This window comes from Tenrec ecaudatus, unplaced genomic scaffold (genome assembly GCF_050624435.1).
Source record: "Tenrec ecaudatus isolate mTenEca1 unplaced genomic scaffold, mTenEca1.hap1 Scaffold_353, whole genome shotgun sequence".
In the NCBI taxonomy this organism is placed as follows: Eukaryota; Metazoa; Chordata; class Mammalia; order Afrosoricida; family Tenrecidae; genus Tenrec; species Tenrec ecaudatus.
This window is the reverse complement of record NW_027459077.1, coordinates 191,567-213,896: the sequence shown is the minus strand read 5'-3', so window position 1 is coordinate 213,896 and position 22,330 is coordinate 191,567. Positions and strand designations below refer to the sequence as shown.

General features: G+C 50.5%; 1 protein-coding gene across 1 annotated transcript in view; it reads right to left on the bottom strand.

The window, feature by feature from the left end:
- The window catches only part of LOC142436488 (thyrotropin-releasing hormone-degrading ectoenzyme-like), a 246,916-nt gene that overhangs the window by 46,928 nt on the left and 177,658 nt on the right, over positions 1 to 22,330 (bottom strand). The gene's annotated exons all lie outside the window — the stretch shown is intronic.

The window sequence follows — 22,330 nt, the reverse complement described above, 5'->3', positions numbered from 1 at the left end:
GGAGCCCCAGGACTGGGGCGCCCCAGCCCTTATACTTTGGTAGCCGCAGGCCTGGGGCGCCCCAGCCCTTATGTTTAGGGAGCACCAGGCCTGGGGCACCCCAGCACTTAGGCTTTGGGAGCCCCAGACCTGGGGCGCCCCAGGCCGTAGGCTTTGGGAGCGCCCGGCCTGTGGCGCCCCAACCTTTAGGATTTGGGAGCCGCAGGCCTGGGGCGCCCCAGCCCTTAGGCTTAGGGAGTCCCCGGCCTGGGGCGCCACAGCCCTTAATCTTAGGGAGCGCTAGGCCAGATGAGTCCCAGCCATTAGGTTTTGGTAGCCCCAGCTCTGGGGCGCCCCAGCCCTTAGGCTTTGGGAGCCCCAGGCCTGGGGCGCCCCAGCCTTAAGGCTTAGGGAGCCCCAACCCTGGTGCGCCCCAGCTCTTAGAATTAGGGATCCCCTGGCCTGGGGCGCCCCAGCCCTTAGGTTTTGTGAGCCGCAGGCCTGGGGCGCCCCAGCACTTAAGTTTAGGGAGCCCCAGGCCTGAGACTCCCCAGCCTTTAGGCTTAGGGAGCCCCAGGCCTGGGTTGCCCCAGCCCTTAGGTTTGGGAGCCCCAACCTGGGGCGCCCCAGCCCTTAGGCTTTGGGAGCACCAGTCCTGTGGCGCCCCAGCCCTTAAGATTTGGGAGACGCAGCCTGTGGCGCCCCAGACCTTACGTTTAGGGAGCCCCAGGCCTGGGTTGCCCCAGCCCTTAGACGTTGGGAGCCCCAGGCCTGTGGCGTACCAGCTCTTAGGCTTTGGGAGCCCCAAGCCTGGGACGCCACAGCTTTAGGCTTTGGGAGCCCCAGGTCTGGGGCAACCCAGCCCTTAGCCTTAGGGAGCCCCAGGCCTGGGGCGCCCCAGTCCTTAGGCTTAGGAAGCCCCAGGCCTGGGACGCCTCAGTCCTTGGGCTTAGGGAGCCCAAGGCCTGGGACGCCTCAACCCTTCGGCTTAGGGAGCTCCAAGCTTGGGGCGCAACCACACTTAGGCTTAGGGAGCCCCTGGTCTGGGGCGCCCCAGCACTTAGGCTTAGGGAGCCCCTGGTCTGGTGCGCCCCAGTACTTAGGCTTAGGGAGCCCCAGGTCAGGGGCGCCCAAACCCTTAGGCTTAGAGAGCCCCAGGCCTGAGGCTCCCCAAACCTTAGGCTTAGAGAGCCCCAGACCTAGGGCGCCCCAGCAATTAGGCTTAGAAAGCCCCAGGCCTGGGTGCCCCTGTCCTTACGCTTAGGGTGCCCTAGGCCTGAGGCGCCCCAGCCCTTAGGCTTTGGGAGTCCCAGGCCTGGGGCGTCCCAACCCTTAGGCTTTGGAACCCCAGGCCTGGGCGCCCCAGCCCTTCGGCTTTGGGAACCCAAGGCCTGGTGCACCCAGCCCTTAGACTTAGGGAGCACCAGGCCTTGGGGCCCCAGCCCTTAGGCTTAGGGAGCCCCAGGCCTGGGGTGCCCCAGCCCTTAGGTTTGGGAGCCCCAACCTGCGGCGCCCCAGCCCTTAGGCTTTGGGAGCGCCAGGCCTGTGGCGCCCCAGCCCTTAAGATTTGGGAGACGCAGGCCTGTGGCGCCCCAGACCTTAAGCTTAGGGAGCCCCAGGCCTGGGGTGCCCCAGCCCTTGGACGTTGGGAGCCCCAGGCTTGTGGCGTACCAGCTCTTAGGCTTTGGGAGCCCCAAGCCTGGGACGCCCCAGCTTTAGGCTTTGGAGCCCCAGGTCTGGGGCGCCCCAGCCCTTAGCCTTAGGGAGCCCCAGGCCTGGGGGGCCCCAGCCCTTAGGCTTTGGGAGCCCCAGGCCTGGGGCGCTCCAGCACTTAGTCTTAGGGAGCCCCAGCCCTTAGGCTTTGGGAGCCCCAGGCGTGGGGAGCCCCAGCTGTTAGGCTTAGGAAGCCCCAGGCCTGGGGCACCCTAGCCCATAGGCTTTGGGAGCCCCAGGCCTGAGGCGCCCCAGCCCTTAGGCTTTGGGATCCCAAGGCCTGGGGCGCCCCAGGCATTAGGTTTGGGAGCCCCAGGCCTGGGGTTCCCCAGCCCTTATGCTTTGGGAGCCGCAAGCCCGGGGCGCCCCAGCCCTTAGGCTTTGTGAGCCCCAGGCCTGCGGCGCCCCAGCCCTTAGGCTTTGGGAGCCCCAGGCCAGGGGCACCACAGTCCTTAGGCTTTGGGAACCCCAGGCCTTAGAAGCGCCAGCCCTCGGCTTAGGGAGCTCCAAGCCTGGGGCGCCCCAGTCCTTGGGTTTTGGGAGGCCCATGCCTGAGGCGCCCCAGCCATTGGGCTTTGTGAGCCCCAGGCCTGGGGCGCCCCAGCCCTTTGGCTTTGGGAGCCCCAGGCCAGGGGCGCCCCAGCCCTTGCCTTAGGGAGCCCCAGGCCTGGGACACCCTAGCCCTTCGGTTTAGGGAGGCCCAGGCCTGGGGCGCCGGAGCTCTTGGGCTTCGAGAGCCCCAGGCCTGGGCCGCCCCAGCCCTTAGACTTTGGGAGCCCTTGGCCTGGGACGCTCCTGCCCTTCGGATTAGGGAGCTCCAAGCCTGGGGTGACCCAGCCCTTAGGCTTAGGGTGCCCCAACTTGGGGCGCCCCAGCTCTTAGGCTTAGGGAGCCCCTGGTTTGGGGCGCCCCAGCACTTAGGCTTAGGGAGCCCCAGGCCTGGGGTGCCCCAAACCTTAGGTTTAGGGAGTCCAGGGCTGGGGCGCCCCAACCCTTAGCCTTAGGGCGCCCCAGGCCTGGGGGGCCCAGCCCTTAGGCTTTGGGAGACCCAGGCTTGGGGCGCCAAAGCCCTTAAGTTTAGGGAGCCCCAGGCCTGGGGCGCCCCAGCCCTTAGACTTTGGGAGCCGCAGGCCTGGGGCGCCCCAGCCCTTAAGTTTAGGGAGCACCAGGCCTGGTGCGCCCAGCCCTTAGGCTTTGGGAGCCCCAGGACTGGGGCGCCCCAGCCCTTAGAATTTGCGAGCCGCAGGCCTGGTGCGCCACAGCCCTTAAGTTTAGGGAGCACCAGGCCTGGGGCACCCCAGCACTTAGGCTTTGGGAGCCCCAGACCTGGGGCGCCCCAGGCCTTAGGCTTTGGGAGCGCCAGGCCTGTGGCGCCCCAGCCTTTAGGATTTGGGAGCCGCAGGTCTGGGGCGCCCCAGCCCTTAGACTTTGGGAGCCGCAGGCCTGGGGCGCCCCAGCCCTTAAGTTTAGGGAGCACCAGGCCTGGTGCGCCCCAGCCCTTAGGCTTTGGGAGCCCCAGGACTGGGGCGCCCCAGCCCTTAGAATTTGCAAGCCGCAGGCCTGGGGCGCCACAGCCCTTAATTTTAGGGAGCACCAGGCCTGGGGCACCCCAGCACTTAGGCTTTGGGAGCCCCAGGGCTGTGGCGCACCACCTCTTAGGCTTTGGGAGCCCCAGGCCTGGGACACCCATGCTTTAGCCTTAGGGAGCCCCAGGCCTGGGGCGCCACAGCCCTTAATCGTAGGGAGCCCTAGGCCAGAGGAGTCCCAGCCATTAGGTTTTGGTAGCCCCAGCTCTGGGGTGCCCCAGCCCTTAGGCTTTGGGAGCCCCACGCCTGGGGCGCCACAGCCCTTAGTATTTGGGATGCCCATGTCTGGGGCGCCCCAACCATTAGGCTTTTGGAGCCCCAGGCCTGGGGCGCCCCAGCACTTAGGTTTGGGAGCCCCAGGCCTAGGGCACCCCAACACATAGGCTTAGGGAGCGCCAGGCCAGGGTCACCCCGGCCCTTAGACTTAGGGAGCCCTAGGCCTGGGGCACCCAGCCCTTAGGCTTAGTTAGCCCCAGGCCTGTGGCGCCCCAGCCCTTAGGCTTTGGGAGCCCCAGGCCTAGTGCGCCCCAGACCTTAGGCTTAGGGAGCCTCAAGCCTTGGGCGCCCCAGCCTTAAGGCTTAGGGAGCCCCAAGCCTGGTGCGCCCCAGCTCTTAGAATTAGTGATCCCCTGGCCTGGGCGCCCCAGCCCTTAGGTTTTGGGAGCCCCAGGCCTGGGGCGCCCCATCCCTTAGCCTTCGGGAGCCAAAGGCCTGGGGTGCCCAGCCCTTAGGCTTTGGGAGCCCCAGGCCTGGGGCACATCAGCCCTTAGGCTTTGGGAGCCCCAGTCCTGGGGCGCCCCAGCCCTTAGGCTTTGTGAGCCGCAGGCCTGGGGCGTCCCAGCCCTTAAGTCTCCAATATCGCCCTCTGGTGGGCTTCTGGTCGACCCGTGCCACTAACCCCGCTCAGCCTTCACGGGGTGTCCACCGGTCACCTTGCTTGTAGACCATGGGCTCTCGCCACTATTCAACAAGATGGGCTCCTGATGCGACATGGTGAACTTTACTCGAGTCACTCTCGTGTTCTTTTTCACGTAAACCAAATCCACAGGTATCCGTGCCCATATGCAAGCAGTCCTTTTATTGCTGCATTTCTCCGACCTCCACACCATATGTAGATCCACGTGGACACCCAGCAAGCAATTCAGCCTGCTCACAGGCTCTCTTTAACACACAGTCCCAGGGAGATGTTTTCTCCCTACTCCGATTTTTTTTTTAAACTTCTGGCAAAGGCTTATGGTTCCTGAGTACACGAAAGCTCTGGTGGGCATCAATTTCACTGCATAGCTGTCTTCCCAGAGGTGGTCTAAACTCAGCTAAAGATCACCCCATTTTGGTGACTCAAAGCAAGTGGTCTTACAAACTTTCATTACTCCCACTTCCCATAGTTTCCCGAGTAAACAACCGAGTAAAGGGTGGCTTGGTCTGACCTCTGGATAGACAATGAAGAAGAATTACCATGAGGGCAAGGTCAAACATATAGCTACTCTCCATCTTAAGATGAGTTTTTCCATTGCTCCACTGCTAGGTATCCTATTTGTGACTCTGGCTCTCGTACATAAACAGGGGCACAGAAACTCATGTCTAAGTGAGACTCATATATAAAGGTTAAGTGTTCATCAAGCAGACATCTGAAAGCAGAGTGGTCCAAACCCACAAGTCCGACATTAACCCATAAACCCGCATGTCTAACACCAATTGCAATGTCCTCCTCCATCTATCAAAACAGACGACATGTTGCCGGGTGAAGGAGGAGAGCCGAGGCAGTGAATGTGTAAGCAGAGCAGCATCGGCAGTGGATATGTCAGCATATCTCTGCACAGCTACTCCAACAACCCTGGCTTCCTTTCGGTAAGTACATGTGTCTTCGGCTCAGGGAAGGCTTGCCAAAAAGGAACCTAGACAGCTAAAGCAGGGAACAAGGTGAGGCAGCTGCACCCTACACCCATTTTCAGAAATGAAGAGACCCAACTAGAATGGCAATGCTCAAGGAGCCATTGATCCCTCCGCCCCTCATTTAACCGCACGTGTGTATCGCCCAGGTTGGCAAATCCACGAATTAAATCCACATTTGTGAACCTGGCACCCGTTCAATATTCTTTAACCCCAACATGGAATTAAGTAACATCAGGACCTTAATTCTAAAACTTATGGAATGTTCCCCCACTCGGAGAGTTAGTAAGCCAACTACTCTGTGCCTTTATACGCCAAATTTTAGCTATTCACTATATGTATGGCCAACTAATATAAAACCAGTGCTCAGAGGAAACAATCATTGCTCGCTATGAAGAAATCTTCATTCCAATAGGAACCTTTCAAAGTCTGTGTCCATCGGCAAAATCAAAGCCGGACAGGCCGTGCATAAAGTCAGCACTCTTAGGCACCAGTTCACAGTCCCCAATATCGCCCTATGGTGGGCTTCTGGTCGACCCATACAGGCTACCTCACTCAGCCTTCACGGGGTGTCCACTGTTACCTTGCTTGTAGACCATGGGCTCTCGCCACTATTCAACATGTTGGGCTCCTGATGCGACCGGGTGAACTTTACTCGAGTCACCTTTGTGTTCTCCTTTTCAGGTAAACCAAATCCACAGGTATCCGTGCCCATACGCAAGCGGTCCTGTATTTGCTGCATTTCTCCGACCTCCACACTATATGTATATCCACGTGGAACCCAGCATGCAATTCAGCCTGCTCACAGGCTCTCTTTAACACACAGTCCCAGGGAGATGTTTTCTCCATAATCCCAGATTTTTTTTTTAACTTCTGGCCAAGTCTTATGGTTCCTGAGTACACGAAAGCACTGGTGGGGATCTATTTCACTGCATAGCTGTCTTCCCAATGGTGGTGTAAACCCAGCTAAAGATCACCCCATTTTGGTGGCTCAAAGCAAGTGGGCTTACAAACTTTCATTTTTCCCACTTCCCATAATTTCACCAGAAAACAACCGAGTAAAGGGTGGCTTTGTCTGACCTCTACATAGACAAGAAAGAAGAATTACCATGAGGGCAAGGTCAAACAAATAGCTACTCTCCATCTTAAGATGAGTTTTTCCATTGCCCCACTGCTAGGTATCCTATTTGTGACTCTGGCTCTCATAGAGAAACAGGGGCACAGAAACTCATGTCTAAGTGAGACTCATATATAACGGTTAAGTGTTCATTAAGCAGACATCCGAAAGCAGTATGGTCCAAACCCACAAGTCCGACATTAACGCATTAACCCACATGTCTAACACCAATTGCAACGTCCTCCTCCATATTTCAAAACAGACGACATGTTGCTGGCTGAAGGAGGAGAGACGAGGCAGTGAATGTGTAAGCAGCGTGGGCCGTGGATATGTCAGCATAACTCTGCACGGCTACTCAACAGCCCCGGCTTCCTCTGGGTAGGTCCATGTGTCTCGGCTTAGGGACGTATTGCAGGAAAGGAGCCTTGACAGCTAATGCAGGGAACAAGCTGAGGCATCTGCACTCTGCTCCCAAGTTCAGAAATTAAGAGACCCAACTAGAATGGCAATGCTCAAGAAGCCATTGATCCCTCCGCCCTTCATTTTACCGCACGTGTGTATCACCCAGGTTGGCACAATCCACGAACTAAATCCACATTTGTGAACCTGGCACCCGTTTAGAATTCTTTAATCACAACATGGAATTAAGTTACATCAGACCTGAATTCTAAAACTTATGGAATGTTCCCCCACTCAAAAAGTTTGTAAGACAACTGCTCTGTGCCTTTATACACCAAATTTTAGCTATTCACTTTATCTATGGCCCAAAATATAAAACAAGTGCTCAGAGGAAATATCATTGCTCGCCATGAAGAAAACTTCATTCCAATAAGAACCTTTCAAAGTCTGTGTCAATCGGCAAAATAATAGCCGGACAGGCTGTGCATAAAGTCAGCACTCTTAGGCACCAGTTCAAAGTCTCCAATATCGTCCTCTGGTGTGCTTCTTGTCGACCCGTACCGGGGACCTCGCTCAGTCACGGGGTATCCACCGGTCACCTTGCTTGTAGACCATGGGCTCTCGCCCCTATTCAACAAGTTCGGCTCCTGATGCGACGTGGTGAACTTTACTCGAGTCACCCTCGTGTTCTCCTTTTCAGGTAAACAAATCCACAGGTATCCGTGCCCATACGCAAGCAGTCCTTTTATTGCTGCATTTCTCCGACCTCCACACCATATGTAGATCCACGTGGACACTCAGCAAGCAATTCAGCCTGCTCACTGGCTCTCTTTAACACACACTCCCAGGGAGATGTTTTCTCCCTAATCCCAGATTTATTTTTTTTTACTTCTGGCCAAGTCTTATGGTTCCTGAGTACACCAAAGCACTGGTGGGCATCTATTTCACTGCATAGCTGTCTTCCCAGAAGTGGTCAAAACCCAGCTAAAGATCAACCCATTTTGGTGGCTCAAGCAAATGGGCTTACAAACTTTCATTTTTCCCCCTTCCCATAGTTTCCCCAGAAAACAACCGAGTAAAGGGTGGCTTTGTCTGACCTCTGGATAGACAACGAAGAAGAATTACCATGAGGGCAAGGTCAAACATATAGTTACTCTCCATCTTAAGATGAGTTTTTCCATTGCCCCACTTCTAGGTATCCTATTTGTGACTCAGGATCTCATAGAGAAACGGGGGCACAGAAACTCATGTCTAAGTGAGACTCATATATAAAAGTTAAGTGTTCATCAAGCAGACATCCGAAAGCAGTGTGGTCCAAACCCACAAGTCCGACATTAACGCATTAACCCACATGTCTAACAACAATTGCAGTGTCCTCCTCAATCTTTCAAAACAGATGACATGTTGCTGGCTGAAGGAGGAGAGATGAGGCAGTGAATGTGTAAGCAGAGCACCGTGGGCCGTGGATATGTCAGCATATCTCTACACGGCTACACCAACAGCCCGGTTTTCCTCTGGGTAGGTCCATGTGTCTTCGGCTCAGGGACGCCTTGCCGGAAAGGAGCCTTGACAGCTAAAGCAGGGAACAAGGTGAGGCAGCTGCACCATGCTCCCACTTTCAGAAATGAAGAGACCCAACTAGAATGGCAGTGCTCAAGGAGCCATTGATCACACCGCCCTTCATTTAACCGCACGTGTGTATCGCCCAGGTTCGCACAATCTACGAACTAAATCCACATTTGCGAACCTTGCACCCGTTCAAAATTCTTTAACCCCAACATGGAATTAAGTAACAACAGGACCTTAATTCAAAGCCTTATGGAATGTTCCCCCACTCAGAAAGTTTGTAAGCCAACTACTCTCTGCCATTATACGCCAAAATTTAGCTATTCACTTTATCTATGGCCCAAAATATAAAACAAGTGCTCAGAGGAAACAATCATGGCTCGCCATGAAGAAATCTTCATTCCAATTAGAACCATTCAAAGTCTGTGTACATCGGCAAAATCAAAGCAGGACATGCCGTGCATAAAGTCAGCACTCTTAGGCACCAGTTCACAGTCTCCAATATCGTCCTGTGGTGGGCTTCTTGTCGACCCGTACCGGGGACTTCACTCAGCCTTCACGGGGTATCCACCGGTCACCTTGCTTGTAGACCATGGGCTCTCGCCACTATTCAACAAGTTGGGCTCCTGATGCGACGTGGTGAACTTTATTCGAGTCACCCTCGTGTTCTCATTTTCAGGTAAACCAATTCCACAGGTATCCGTGCCCATATGCAAACAGTCCTTTTATTGCTGCATTTCTCCGACGTCCACACCACATGAAGATCCACGTGGACACTCAAGAAGCAATTCAGCCTGCACACAGGCTGTCTTTAACACACAGTCCCAGGGAGATGTTTTCTCCCTACTCCCAGATTTTTTTTTTTACTTCTGGCAAGTCTTATGATTCCTAAGTACACCAAAGAACTGGTGGGCATCTATTTCACTGCATACCTGTCTTCCCAGAGGTGGTCAAAACCCAGCTAAAGATCACCCCATTTTGGTGGCTCAAGCAAATGGGCTTACAAACTTTCATTTTTCCCCCTTACCCTAGTTTCCCCTGAAAACAACCGAGTAAAGGGTGGCTTTGTCTGAACTCTGGATCGACAAGGAAGAAGAATTACCATGAGGGCAAGGTCAAACATATAGTTACTCTCCATCTTAAGATGAGTTTTTCCATTGCCCCACTGCTAGGTATCCTATTTGTGACTCTGGCTCTCGTAGAGAAACAGGGGCACAGAAACTCATGTCTAAGTGAGACTCATATATAAAGGTTAAGTGTTCATCAAGCAGACATCTGAAAGCAGTGTGGTCCAAACCCACAAGTCCGACATTAACCCATTAACCCACATGTCCAAGACCAATTGCAATGTCCTCCTCCATCTTTCAAAACAGACGACATGTTGCAGGCTGAAGGAGGGGGGCTGAGACAGTGAATGTGTAAGCAGAGCCGCGTGGTCTGTGGATATATCAGCATATCTCTGCACGGCTACTCCAACAACCCGGGCTTCCTTTGAGTAAGTACATGTGTCTTCGGCTCAGGGACGTCTTGCCGGAAAGGAGCCTTGACAGCTAAAGCAGGGAACAAGCTGAGGCAGCTGCACCCTGCTCCCACGTTCAGAAATGAAGAGACCCAACTAGAATGGCAATGCTCAAGGAGCCATTGTCACTCCGCCCTTCATTTAACCGCACGTGTGTACCGCCCAGGTTGGCACAATCCACGAACTAAATCCACATTTGCGAACCTGGCACCCGTTCAAAATTCTTTAACCCCAACATGGAATTAAGTAACATCAGGACCTTAATTCTAAAACTTATGGAATGTTCCCCCAAACGGAAAGTTTGTAAGCCAACTACTCTGTGCCTATATACGCCAAATTTTAGCTATTCTCTTTATGTATGGCCCACTAATATAAAACCAGTGCTCAGAGGAAACAATCATTGCTCGCTATGAAGAAATCTTCATTCCAATTGGAACCTTTCAAAGTCTGTGTCCATCGGCAAAATCAAAGACGGACAGGCCGTGGATAAAGTAAGCACTCTTAGGCACCAGTTCACAGTCCCCTATATCGCCCTATGGTGGGCTTCTGGTCGACCCGTGCCGGCTACCTCGCTCAGCCTTCACGGGGTGTCCACTGGTCACCTTGCTTGTAGACCATGGGCTCTCGCCACTATTCAACAAGTTAGGCTCCTTATGCGACGTGGTGAACTTTACTCGAGTCACCCTCGTGTTCTCCTTTTCAGGTAAACCAAATCCACAGGTATCCGTGCCCATACGCAAGCAGTCCTTTTATTGCTGCATTTCTCCGACCTCCACACCATATGTAGAGCCACGTGGACACCCAGCAAGCAATTCAGGCTTCTCACAGGCTCTCTTTAACACACAGTCCCAGGGAGATGTTTTCTCCATAATCCCAGATTTTTTTTTTTAACTTCTGGCCAAGTGTTATGGTTCCTGAGTACACGAAAGCACTGGTGGGCATCTATTTCACTGCATAGCTGTCTTCCCAGAGGTGGTGTAAACCCAGCTAAAGATCACCCCATTTTGGTGGCTCAAAGCAAGTCGGCTTACAAACTTTCATTTTTCCCACTTCCCATATTATCCATAGAAAACATCCGAGTAAAGGGTGGCTTTGTCTGACCTCTGGATAGACAAGGAAGAAGAATTACCACGAGGGCAAGGTCAAACAAATAGCTACTCTCCATCTTAAGATGAGTTTTTCCATTGCCCCACTGCTAGGTATCCTATTTGTGACTCTGGCTCTCGTAGAGAAAAAGGGGCACAGAAAATCATGTCTAAGTGAGACTCATATATAAAGGATAAGTGTTCATCAAGCAGACATCCGAAAGCAGTGTGGTCCAAACCCACAAGTCCGACATTAACCCATTAACACACATGTCTAACACCAATTGCAGTGTCCTCCTCCATCTTTCAATACAGATGACATGTTGCTGTCTGAAGGAGGAGAGACGAGGCAGTGAATGTGTAAGCAGAGCAGCGTGGGCAGTGGATATGTCAGCATATCTCTACATGGCTACTCCAAAAGCCTGGGCTTCCTATGGGTAGGTCCATGTGTCTTCGGCTCAGGGAGGTCTTGCCGGGAAGGATCCTTGACAGCTAAAGCAGGGAACAAGGTGAGGCAGCTGCACCCTGCTCCCACGTTCAGAAATGAAGAGACCCAACTAGAATGGCAATGCTCAAGGAGCCATTGATCACTCCGCCCTTCATTTAACCGCATGTGTGTATCGCCCAGGTTGGCACAATCCACGAACTAAATCCAAATTTGCAAAAATGGCACCCGATCAAAATTCTTTAACCCCAACATGGAATTAAGTAACATCAGGACCTTAATTCTAAAACTTATGGAATGTTCCCCCACTCAGAAAGTTTGTAAGCCAACTACTCTGTGCCTTTATACGCCAAAATTTAGCTATTCACTTTATCTATGGCCCGAAATATAAAACAAGTGCTCAGAGGAAACAATCATTGCTCGCTATGAAGAAATCTTCATTCCAATAGGAACCATTCAAAGTCTGTCTCCATCGGCAAAATCAAAGCCGGACAGGCCGTGCATAACTCAGCACTCTTAGGCACCAGTTCACAGTCTCCAATATCGTCCTCTGGTGGGCTTCGGGTCGACACGTGCCAGTTACCTCGCTCAGCCTTCACGGGGTATCCACCGGTCAACTTGCTTGTAGACCATGGGCTCTCGCCACTATTCAACAAGTTGGGCTCCTGATGCGACGTGGTGAACTTTACTCGAGTCACCCTCGTGTTCTCCTTTTCAGGTAAACCAAATCCACAGGTATCCGTGCCCATATGCAAGCAGTCCTTTTATTGCTGCATTTCTCCGACCTCCACACCACATGTAGATCCACGTGGACACTCAGGAAGCAATTCAGCCTGCTCACAGTCTCTCTTTAACACACAGTCCCTGGGAGATGTTTTGTCCCTACTCCCAGATTTTTTTAAACTTCTGGCAATGACATATGGTTCCAGAGTACAGGAAAGCACTGGTGGGCATCAATTTCACTGCATAGCTGTCTTCCCAGAGGTGGTCTAAACCCAGCTAAAGATCACCCCATTTTGGTGGCTCAAAGCAAGTGGGCTTACAAACTTTCATTTTCACCACTTCCCATAGTTTCCCCAGAAAACAACCGAGTAAAGGGTGGCTTTGTCTGACCTCTCGATAGACAAGAAAGAATTACCATGAGGACAACGTCAAACAAATAGCTACTCTCCATCTTAAGATGAGTTTTTCCATTGGCCCACTGCTAGGTATCCTATTTGTGACTCTGGCTCTCGTAGAGAAACAGGGGCACAGAAACTCATGTCTAAGTGACACTCATATATAAAGGTTAAGTGTTCATCAAGCAGACATCTGAAAGCAGTGTGGTCCAAACCCACAAGTCCGACATTTACCCATTAACCCGCATGTCGAACACCAATTGCAATGTCCTCCTCCATCTTTCAAAACAGACGACATGTTGCCGGCTGAAGGAGGAGATCCTAGGCAGTGAATGTGTAAGCAGAGCCGCTAGGGCAGTGAATATGTCAGCATATCTCTGCACGGCTTCTCCAACAGCCCGAACTTCCTCTGGGTAGGTCCATGTGTCTTCGGTTCAGGACGTCTTGCCGGAAAGGAGCCTTGACAACTAAAGCAGGTAAGAAGCTGAGGCAGCAGCACCCTGCTCCCACGTTCAGAAATGAAAAGACCCAACTAGAATGGCAATGCTCAAGGAGCCATTGATCCCTCCGCCCTTGATTTAACCGCACGTGTTTATCGCCCAGGTTGGCACAATCCATGAACTAAATCCAAATTTGCAAACCTGGCACCCGATCAAAATTCTTTAACCCCAACATGGAATTAAGTAACATCAGGACCTTAATTCTAAAACTTATGGAATGTTCCCCGACTCAGAATGTTTGTAAGCCAACTACTCTGTGCCTTTATACGCCAAATTTTAGCTATTAACTTTATTTTTGGCCCACTAATATAAAACCAGTGCTCAGAGGAAACAATCATTGCTCGCCATCAAGAAATCTTCATTCTAATAGGAACCTTTGAAAGTCTGTGTTAATCGGCAAAATCAAAGCGGACTGGCTGTGCATAAAGTCAGCACTCTTAGGCACCAGTTCACAGTCCCCAATATCGCCCTCTGGTGGGCTTCTGGTCGACCCGTGCCGGTACCTCACTCAGCCTTCATGGGGTGTCCACTGGTCACCTTGCTTTTAGACCATGGGCTCTCGCCACTATTCAACAAGTTGGGCTCCTGATGCGACGTGGTGAACTTTACTCGAGTCACCCTCGTGTTCTGCTTTTCAGGTAAACAAATCCACAGGTATCCGTGCCCATACGCAAGCAGTCCTTTTATTGCTGCATTTCCCCGACCTCCACACCATATGTAGATACACGTGGACACCCAGCAAGCAATTCAGCCTGCTCACAGGCTCTCTTTAACACACACTCCCAGGGAGATGTTTTCTCCATAATCCCAGATATTTTTTTTAATTTCTGGCAAAGACTTATGTTTCCTGAGTACAACAAAGCACTGGTGGGCATCTATTTCACTGCATAGCTGTCTTCCCAGAGGTGGTCATACCCGGCTAAAGATCACCCCATTTTGGTGGCTCAAGGCAAGTGGGCTTACAAACTTTCATTTTTCCCACTTCCCATATTTTCCCTAGAAAACAACCGCGTAAAGGGTGGCTTTGTCTGACTTCTGGATAGACAAGGAAGAAGAATTACCACAATGGCAAGGTCAAACAAATAGCTACTCTCCATCTTAAGATGAGTTTTTCCATTGCCCCACTGCTAGGTATCCTATTTGTGACTCTGGCTCTCGTAGAGAAACAGGGGCACAGAAACTCATGTCTAAGTGAGACTCATATGTAAAGGTTAAGTGTTCATCAAGCAGACATCTGAAAGCAGTGTGGTCCAAACCCACAAGTCCGACATTAACCCATTAACCCACATGTCCAAGACCAATTGCAATGTCCTCCTCCATCTTTCAAAACAGACGACATGTTGCAGGCTGAAGGAGGGGGGCCGAGACAGTGAATGTGTAAGCAGAGCCGCGTGGTCTGTGGATATATCAGCATATCTCTGCACGGCTACTCCAACAACCCGGGCTTCCTTTGGGTAAGTACATGTGTCTTCGGCTCAGGGACGTCTTGCCGGAAAGCAGCCTTGACAGCTAAAGCAGGGAACAAGCTGAGGCAGCTGCACCCTGCTCCCACGTTCAGAAATGAAGAGACCCAACTAGAATGGCAATGCTCAAGGAGCCATTGTCACTCCGCCCTTCATTTAACCGCACGTGTGTATCGCCCAGGTTGGCACAATCCACGAACTAAATCCACATTTGCGAACCTGGCACCCGTTCAAAATTCTTTAACCCCAACATGGAATTAAGTAACATCAGGAACTTAATTCTAAAACTTATGGAATATTCCCCGACTCAGAATGTTTGTAAGCCAACTACTCTGTGCCGATATACGCCAAATTTTAGCTATTCACTTTATGTATTGCCCACTAATATAAAACCAGTGCTCAGAGGAAACAATCATTGCTCGCTATGAAGAAATCTTCATTCTAATTGGAACCTTTCAAAGTCTGTGTCCATCGGCAAAATCAAAGACGGACAGGCCGTGGATAAAGTAAGCACTCTTAGGCACAAGTTCACAGTCCCCTATATCGCCCTCTGGTGGGCTTCTGGTCGACCCGTGCCGGCTACCTCGCTCAGCCTTCACGGGGTGTCCACTGGTCACCTTGCTTGTAGACCATGGGCTCTCGCCACTATTCAACAAGTTAGGCTCCTTATGCGACGTGGTGAACTTTACTCGAGTCACTCCTGTGTTCTCCTTTTCAGGTAAACCAAATCCACAGGTATTCGTAACCATACGCAAGCAATCCTTTTATTGCTGCATTTCTCCGACCTCCACACCATATGTAGATCCATGTGGACATCCAGCAAGCAATTCAGGCTGCTCACAGGCTCTCTTTAACACACAGTCCCAGGGAGATGTTTTCTCCATAATCCCAGATTTTTTTTTTTCAACATCTGGCCAAGTCTTATGGTTCCTGAGTACACGAAAGCACTGGTGGGCATCTATTTCACTGCATAGCTGTCTTCCCAGAGGTGGTGTAAACCCAGCTAAAGATCACCCCATTTTGGTGGCTCAAAGCAAGTCGGCTTACAAACTTTCATTTTTCCCACTTCCCATATTATCCCTAGAAAACAACCGAGTAAAGGGTGGCTTTGTCTGACCTCTGGATAGACAAGGAAGAAGAATTACCACGAAGGCAAGGTCAAACAAATAGCTACTCTCCATCTTAAGATGAGTTTTTCCATTGCCCCACTGCTAGGTATCCTATTAGTGACTCTGGCTCTCGTAGAGAAAAAGGGGCACAGAATATCATGTCTAAGTGAGACTCATATATAAACGTTAAGTGTTCATCAAGAAGACATCCGAAAGCAGTGTGGTCCAAACCCACAAGTCCGACATTAACCTATTAACACACATGTCTAACACCAATTGCAGTGTCCTCCTCCATCTTTCAATACAGATGACATGTTGCTGTCTGAAGGAGGAGAGACGAGGCAGTGAATGTGTAAGCTGAGCAGCGTTGGCAGTGGATATGTCAGCATATCTCTACACGGCTACTCCAACAGCCTGGGCTTCCTCTGGGTAGGTCCATGTGTCTTCGGCTCAGGGACGTCTTGCCGGGAAGGAGGCTTGACAGCTAAAGCAGGGAACAAGGTGAGGCAGCTGCACCCTGCTCCCACGTTCAGAAATGAAGAGACCCAACTAGAATGGCAATGCTCACGGAGCCATTGATCACTCCGCCCTTCATTTAACCGCACGTGTGTATCGTCCAGGTTGGCACAATCCATGATCTAAATCCAAATTTGCAAACCTGGCACCCGATCAAAATTCTTTAACCCCAACATGGAATTAAGTAACATCAGGACCTTAATTCTAAAACTTATGGAATATTCCCCCACTCAGAAAGTTTGTAAGCCAACTACTCTGTGCCACTATACGCCAAAATTTAGCTATTCACTTTATCTATGGCCCAAAATATAAAACAAGTTCTCAGAGGAAACAATCATTGCTCGCTATGAAGAAATCTTCATTCCAATAGGAACCATTCAAAGTCTGTCTCCCATCGGCAAAATCAAAGCTGGACAGGCCGTGCATAAACTCAGCACTCTTAGGCACCAGTTCATAGTCTCCAATATCGTCCTCTGATGGGCTTCGGGTCGAACCGTGCCAGTTACCTCGCTCAGCCTTCACGGGGTATCCACCGGTCACCTTGCTTGTACACCATGGGCTCTCGCCACTATTCAACAAGTTGGGCTCCTGATGCCTCGTGGTGAACTTTACTCGAGTCACCCTCGTGTTCTCCTTTTCAGGTAAACCAAATCCACAGGTATCCGTGCCCATTCGCAAGCAGTCCTTTTATTGCTGCATTTCTCCGACCTCCACACCACATGTAGATCCACGTGGACACTCAGGAAGCAATTCAGCCTTCTCACAGGCTCTCTTTAACCCACAGTCCCAGGGAGATGTTTTCTCCATACTCCCAGATTTTTTTTTTAACTTCAGGCAAAGACATATGGTTCCAGAGTACAGGAAAGCACTGGTGGGCATCAATTTCACTGCATAGCTGTCTTCCCAGAGGTGGTCTAAACCCAGCTAAAGATCACCCCATTTTGGTGGCTCAAAGCAAGTGGGCTTACAAACTTTCATTTTCACCACTTCCCATAGTTTCCCCAGAAAACAACCGAGTAAAGGGTAGCTTTGTCTGACCTCTCGATAGACAAGAAAGAAGAATTATAATGAGGGCAAGGTCAAACAAATAGCTACTCTCCATCTTAAGATGAGTTTTTCCATTGCCCCACTGCTAGGTATCCTATTTGTGACTCTGGCTCTCGTAGAGAAACAGGGGCACAGAAACTCATGTCTAAGTGACACTCATATATAAAGGTTAAGTGTTCATCAAGCAGACATCCGAAAGCAGTGTGGTCCAACCCCACAAGTCCGACATTTACCCATTAACCCGCATGTCTAACACCAATTGCAATGTCCTCGTCAATCTTTCAAAACAAACGACATGTTGCCGGCTGAAGGAGGAGAGCAGAGGCAATGAATGTGTAAGCAGAGCCGCGTGGGCAGTGAATATGTCAGCATATCTCTGCACGGCTACTCCAACAGCACGGGCTTCCTCTGGGTAGGTCCATGTGTCTTCGGTTCAGGACGTCTTGCCGGAAAGGAGCCTTGACAACTAAAGCAGGTAAGAAGCTGAGGCAGCTGCACCCTGCTCCCACGTTCAGAAATGAAAAGACCCAACTAGAATGGCAATGCTCAAGGAGCCATTGATCCCTCCGCCCTTGATTTAACCGCACGTGTGTATCGCCCAGGTTGGCACAATCCATGAACTAAATCCAAATTTGCAAACCTGGCACCCGATCAAAATTCTTTAACCCAAACATGGAATTAAGTAACATCAGGACCTTAATTCTAAAACTTATGGAATGTTCCCCGACTCAGAATGTTTGTAAGCCAAGTACTCTGTGCCTTTATACGCCAAATTTTAGCTATTCACTTTATGTATGGCCCACTAATATAAAACCAGTGCTCAGAGGAAACAATCATTGCTCGCCATCAAGAAATCTTCATTCTAATAGGAACCTTTCAAAGTCTGTGTTAATCGGCAAAATCAAAGCCGGACTGGCTGTGCATAAAGTCAGCACTCTTAGGCACCAGTTCACAGTCCCCAATATCGCCCTCTGGTGGGCTTCTGGTCGACCCGTGCCAGTTACCTCGCTCAGCCTTCACGGGGTATCCACCGGTCACCTTGCTTGTAGACCATGGGCTCTCGCCACTATTCAACAAGTTGGGCTCCTGATGCGACGCGGTGAACTTTACTCGAGTCACCCTCGTGTTCTCCTTTTCAGGTAAACAAATCCACAGGTATCCGTGCCCATACGCAAGCAGTCATTTTATTGCTGCATTTCTCCGACCTCCACACCATATGTAGATACACGTGGACACCCAGAAAGCAATTCAGCCTGCTCACAGGCTCTCTTTAACACACACTCCCAGGGAGATGTTTTCTCCCTAATCCCAGATATTTTTTTAACTTATGGTAAAGACTTATGGTTCCTGAGTACAACAAAGCACTGGCGGGCATCTATTTCACTGCATAGCTGTCTTCCCAGAGGTGGTCAAAACCCGGCTAAAGATCACCCCATTTTGGAGGCTCAAGGCAAGGGGGCTTACAAACTTTCATTTTTCCCACTTCCCATATTTTCCCTAGAAAACAACCGCGTAAAGGTTGGCTTTGTCTGACCTCTGGATAGACAAGGAAGAAGAATTACCACAATGGCAAGGTCAAACAAATAGCTACTCTCCATCTTAAGATGAGTTTTTCCATTGCCCCACTGCTAGGTATCCTATTTGTGACTCTGGCTCTCGTAGAGAAACAGGGGCACAGAAACTCATGTCTAAGTGACACTCATATATAAAGGTTAAGTGTTCATCAAGCAGACATCTGAAAGCAGTGTGGTCCAAACCCACAAGTCCGACATTAACCCATTAACCCACATGTCCAAGACCAATTGCAATGTCCTCCTCCATCTCTCAAGACAGGCGACATGTTGCAGGCTAAAGGAGGGGGCCGAGACAGTGAATGTGTAAGCAGAGCCGCGTGGTCTGTGGATATATCAGCATATCTCTGCACGGCTACTCCAACAACCCGGGCTTCCTTTGGGTAAGTACATGTGTCTTCGGCTCAGGGACGTCTTGCCGGAAAGGAGCCTTGACAGCTAAAGCAGGGAACAAGCTGAGGCAGCTGCACCCTGCTCCCACGTTCAGAAATGAAGAGACCCAACTAGAATGGGAATGCTCATGGAGCCATTGTCATCCGCCCTTCATTTAACCGCACGTGTGTATCGCCCAGGTTGGCACAATCCACGAACTAAATCCACATTTGCGAACCTGGCACCCGTTCAAAATTCTTTAACCCCAACATGGAATTAAGTAACATCAGGACCTTAATTCTAAAACTTATGGAATGTTCCCCCAAACGGAAAGTTTGTAAGCCAACTACTCTGTGCCTATATACGCCAAATTTTAGCTATTCACTTTATGTCTGGCCCACTAATATAAAACCAGTGCTCAGAGGAAACAATCATTGCTCGCTATGAAGAAATCTTCCTTCCAATTGGAACCTTTCAAAGTCTGTGTCCATCGGTAAAATCAAAGACGGACAGGCCGTGGATAAAGTAAGCACTCTTAGGCACCAGTTCACAGTCTGCTATATCGCCCTCTGGTGGGCTTCTGGTCGACCCGTGCCGGCTACCTCGCTCAGCCTTCACGGGGTGTCCACTGGTCACCTTCCTTGTTGACCATGGGCTCTCGCCAGTATTCAACAAGTTAGGCTCCTTATGCGACGTGGTGAACTTTACTCGAGTCACCCTCGTGTTCTCCTTTTCAGGTAAACAAATCCACAGGTATCCGTGCCCATACGCAAGCAGTCCTTTTATTGCTGCATTTCTACGACCTCCACACCATGTGTAGATCCACGTGGACACTCAGGAAGCAATTCAGCCTTCTCACAGGCTCTCTTTAACACACAGTCCCTGGGAGATGTTTTCTCCATACTCCCAGATTTTTTTTTTTTAACTTCAGGCAAAGACATATGGTTCCAGAGTACAGGAAAGCACTGGTGGGCATCAATTTCACTGCATAGCTGTCTTCCCAGAGGTGGTCTAAACCCAGCTAAAGATCACCCCATTTTGGTGGCTCAAAGCAAGTGGGCTTACAAACTTTCATTTTCACCACTTCCCATAGTTTCCCCAGAAAACAACCGAGTAAAGGGTAGCTTTGTCTGACCTCTCGATAGACAAGAAAGAAGAATTATCATGAGGGCAAGGTCAAACAAATAGCTACTCTCCATCTTAAGATGAGTTTTTCCATTGCCCCACTGCTAGGTATCCTATTTGTGAGTCTGGCTCTCGTAGAGAAACAGGGGCACAGAAACTCATGTCTAAGTGACACTCATATATAAAGGTTAAGTGTTCATCAAGCAGACATTCGAAAGCAGTGTGGTCCAACCCCACAAGTCCGACATTTACCCATTAACCCGCATGTCTAACACCAATTGCAATGTCCTCCTCCATCTTTCAAAACAGACGACATGTTGCCGGCTGAAGGAGGAGAGCAGAGGCAATGAATGTGTAAGCAGAGCCGCTAGGGCAGTGAATATGTCAGCATATCTCTGCACGGCTACTCCAACAGCACGGGCTTCCTCTGGGTAGGTCCATGTGTCTTCGGTTCAGGACGTCTTGCCGGAAAGGAGCCTTGACAACTACAGCAGGTAAGAAGCTGAGGCAGCTGCACCCTGCTCCCACGTTCAGAAATGAAAAGCCCCAACTAGAATGGCAATGCTCAAGGAGCCATTGATCCCTCCGCCCTTGATTTAACCGCACGTGTGTATCGCCCAGGTTGGCACAATCCATGAACTAAATCCAAATTTGCAAACCTGGCACCCGATCAAAATTCTTTAACCCCAACATGGAATTAAGTAACATCAGGACCTTAATTCTAAAACTTATGGAATGTTCCCCGACTCAGAATGTTTGTAAGCCAACTACTCTGTGCCTTTATACGCCAAAATTTAGCTATTCACTTTAACTATGGCCCAAAATATAAAACCAGTTCTCAGAGGAAACAATCATTGCTCGCTATGAAGAAATCTTCATTCCAATAGGAACCATTCAAAGTCTGTCTCCCATCGGCAAAATCAAAGCTGGACAGGCCGTGCATAAACTCAGCACTCTTAGGCACCAGTTCACAGTCTCCAATATCGTCCTCTGGTGGGCTTCGGGTCGACCCGTGCCAGTTACCTCGCTCAACCTTCACGGGGTATCCACCGGTCACCTTGCTTGTAGACCATGGGCTCTCGCCACTATTCAACAAGTTGGGCTCCTGATGCGACGTGGTGAACTTTACTCGAGTCACCCTCGTGTTCTCCTTTTCAGGTAAACCAAATCCACAGGTATCCGTGCCCATATGCAAGCAGTCCTTTTATTGCTGCATTTCTCCGACCTCCACACCACATGTAGATCCACGTGGACACTCAGGAAGCAATTCAGCCTGCTCACAGTCTCTCTTTAACACACAGTCCCTGGGAGATGTTTTGTCCCTACTCCCAGATTTTTTTAAACTTCTGGCAATGACATATGGTTCCAGAGTACAGGAAAGCACTGGTGGGCATCAATTTCACTGCATAGCTGTCTTCCCAGAGGTGGTCTAAACCCAGCTAAAGATCACCCCATTTTGGTGGCTCAAAGCAAGTGGGCTTACAAACTTTCATTTTCACCACTTCCCATAGTTTCCCCAGAAAACAACCGAATAAAGGGTGGCTTTGTCTGACCTCTCGATAGACAAGAAAGAATTACCATGAGGACAAGGTCAAACAAATAGCTACTCTCCATCTTAAGATGAGTTTTTCCATTGGCCCACTGCTAGGTATCCTATTTGTGACTTTGGCTCTCGTAGAGAAACAGGGGCACAGAAACTCATGTCTAAGTGACACTCATATATAAAGGTTAAGTGTTCATCAAGCAGACATCTGAAAGCAGTGTGGTCCAAACCCACAAGTCCGACATTTACCCATTAACCCGCATGTCGAACACCAATTGCAATGTCCTCCTCCATCTTTCAAAACAGACGACATGTTGCCGGCTGAAGGAGGAGATCCTAGGCAGTGAATGTGTAAGCAGAGCCGCTAGGGCAGTGAATATGTCAGCATATCTCTGCACGGCTACTCCAACAGCCCGAACTTCCTCTGGGTAGGTCCATGTGTCTTCGGTTCAGGACGTCTTGCCGGAAAGGAGCCTTGACAACTAAAGCAGGTAAGAAGCTGAGGCAGCAGCACCCTGCTCCCACGTTCAGAAATGAAAAGACCCAACTAGAATGGCAATGCTCAAGGAGCCATTGATCCCTCCGCCCTTGATTTAACCGCACGTGTGTATCGCCCAGGTTGGCACAATCCATGAACTAAATCCAAATTTGCAAACCTGGCACCCGA